Below are 3,562 nucleotides of genomic sequence, written 5' to 3' on the forward strand. Positions count from 1 at the left end.
AATTTTTCCTTTCCCCATTTGAATCTCTCATGATAACCCTTCGATGGACGCAGATAGAACCACCATTATTCAAACAGATGCGAACAAAAATACAAACACAATAGACTTTGAATCCCAATAGTCACATATTGTTGCCTCTGCCGTATTAGCTTCAAAAAACTATTAGCTTCAAATGATTTTGTAAAATAACAATACCCAATGTCATAACGTATTTTGCGGTTGCCATGTAATTCACACCGAAATGGAAAAGTGAGGAGTCGCCACTCTAATTTTGTGGAAAAAATAGAGAAAACCTTTTATTATATTTTCAAAACTTTTGTTTTAAAGAAAATGATCCACTTCTATTCCAGAGATTCAAGGTTCGGGGTTCTTATACGTGTGGGGAAGGTGTTAGGCATCCCACATCGTCCCAAAAGGGTAGATGGATTTAAGAATGTGCTCAAATGAATTAATGTCGATAATTTGAAATGGAGCTTAATTTGTAATATTGGTTCCTTGTATTTGATCGAAAATATAAATGTAGAAACACTTAAATATCTCACTATTAGAGCAATTCAAATACACAAGTAAGTGAAGCGACCCTAAAAGTGAATTTTGACTCCATTTGATCTTTGTTTTATTTTTTATTTTTTTGCAAACCTTTTATTTTAAAGAGGCTTCTAAATTTGACGAATAATCTAATGAAATTTGATTTGAAAATTAAATTAGATTTGAAAATTAAATTTTGTTTAAAAAATTAAATTGGGCTTTCAAAATTAAATTTGTTGAGAAAATTGACTTATAAATTAAAATTTTTGGAAATTAACTTGAAAATTAAAATATGTTTGAAATTGAAAATGGATTTTAAAATAGATTTTTGGTTTTAAGATTTTTTATTTTTATTTTTTTTTAAATCTCATTATTTTAAAAAATAGAAGCCAATTATTTTTAAGAAATTGAATTTTAGTTTCATTTTAAAAAGTTTCAGTTATTTTATTAGATATAAGAAATGAGTCAAACATAGATGTGATACAAGTGATGCCTATTTAACATTTTATTGATTTCCTCCATTTCCTTGATTAAAACTTTAATACCGGGAAATGTGTCATTTAATTCCTAGGGATTCCAATAGATTGTGAAAACTTTCAACTCTCCATTGTTGATCCCATCATCGGTGTCCAAATAACTGAGGGTATTATGTGTGTGGTGCCCCGAATTATATACAAATGCAAAATTATGAGTTGAACACGTATAGAATAGTTTAAGAAAAATTAATCTAATTATTTTATTTTATTGGGTATAAGAGAAATTATCATTACACCCAACAAACCATTAATTATTATTTCTTTAGGTTCGAGAAGCAATTATCATCGAACTCATGATCTTTATTTTATTTTATTTTATTTTTCAAGATTTAAGATGAAATTATCATTAAATTTCCCAAAGATTTTATTATTTTATTTGATTTATAGAGCTTAAGATGAAATTATCATTAAACTCAAAAATAATATTAAATCTCCAAAGAACTTTTAATTTGTAGGGCTGAAGATTAAATTATCATTAAACCCCAAAAAAACTTATTTATTTTAATTATACTCAATTATAGAGTTTAAGATGAAATCATCATTAAACTCCAAGGATTTTATTATTTTTTTTAATTTAAGGATTTAAGATGAAATTATCACTAAATCTTCAATTATTTTAGTTTTATTTGATTTATAGAGCTTAAGATTGAATTATCATTAAACTCCAAAATCTTGATTTTTATCTGATTTGTAAGATTTAATTATCATTAAACTTTGAAAGATTTTATATACTTTATTTCAAGTTTGTAGGATTTAAGATGAAATTATCATTAAATCCTAACAAAACTTTAAGTTTTAAAGCCTAAAGTCTAAGATGCAATTATCATTAGTTCTGAAACAATTTTAATTAATTATCTAATTGCCTTTCCTTATGAGGTATAAAATAGAATTATCATTAGACCTCAAGATTATTATATATTTTAATTAATAGGGGTTGTGATGAGATTATCATCAAATCATAAATATTTTAATTAATTCATTTATTTATAATATTTTATTGATTTTACAATCAAAATGATTTGGGCCTTCCAATAAATTTTAATATCTACTCGTCTATTTAAACACCCATCATCAAAACACGTGGCATCATTATATAAAAAGGGCTTAGGAATTAAAATTTATATTTAAGCTTTATTTACTAATACTAAAATATTAACAGGATGCATGAACTTGGGTTTTATCACTAAGATTCCACTTGTGATGAACCAAGTGCTAATAACGCTCAATGAACTTCGGCCGCAATTATGTAGGATCATGCCACTAATTCAATTAGCAAGAATTCCAACTCACAATCTTAGACTTTTCAATAATAAACAGGACACTTATTACATGAGAAAACCATACTTAAGAAAGTATTCCCAAATACCCAAGAATGCATTTAGAATGCCCACACTGATGTTGATAATTTTACTATATACAAATTTTATTCTCATAATTTTCTGGCTTAAATCACCACCTCGTCATAAGTAGGATCTAATGCAATACCATTTATGGAAATTAGCATAAAATAAAAGTTTCAACCGAGCATCCCCAAAAACAAGAAACCTTAATTAATTTAGTAATATAAGTAGGAAGCATCAAAACATAATCTGTGGGTTTTACTATCAACAAATATTGACTACACTAAAAACCAAAAAAATCAAGTAAATCCTTATCATTTAGCCAATAGCTATATCTATTTATTTTCAAAACCCCATCCATCAAGAATTAACAATCAAACCATATAATCCAATTCTAAAAATTCAAATTCAGCAAACAACCCAACCTCTGTTTCAATTCACTCCAAACCTTCCCTTATTATCATTCAGTATATACACAAAACAATAAAACTAAGCAATCATAAACAACCACATAGTATCAATCCTCCCTACCCATTACCAACATGCTTGATTAATAATCAATGATTACTATAAAAAACAAAAATGAATTCATAGTCTCATAGTCATCAATTAACAAATCGCAAAAAGAATGTACCGGAGAAGTAACAGATGCAATGGCACCGAAAAAAAAGTGAATCCACTTATGAAGCCAACGATCAAATCTAGCAAGTATCTCCTTAATGAATAACTATAGATCTGCTGTACAGAAACAAATAGAATGGGTGGCTTTTAAAGGCGCTGATCTGGAGCAGAACAAACACTGATATTGGTGAAGAAGAATTGGTGAGCCATTGGTTTCAACCTGAAGTTGAAATGGGACTAAAACTAAAATAGGGAGTGTTTTTTTTTTGTGAGAACAAGTGCTGATCTCTTCCTCCAGAGAGAGCAGATAGCGTGTTTTATATGGAGAGCCAGTGTCCAATGAGGATCGTTGTTTTCTTCTTAAATATAGGTTTGGGTTTTTAAAAAGTCAGTCAAAGGGAGAGGAGCAGTTTTCTCTACAGAGACCTTGGTAGCTTAGGAAATTAACAAAATTAATTGATCCTTAATTAATTCCTATTTTAATTAATTTCTATCCTCTTCTACTTCCCCCCTAAAAAATTAAAATGGGAGAATATC

This window comes from Hevea brasiliensis, chromosome 8 (genome assembly GCF_030052815.1).
Source record: "Hevea brasiliensis isolate MT/VB/25A 57/8 chromosome 8, ASM3005281v1, whole genome shotgun sequence".
Classification (NCBI taxonomy): Eukaryota; Viridiplantae; Streptophyta; class Magnoliopsida; order Malpighiales; family Euphorbiaceae; genus Hevea; species Hevea brasiliensis.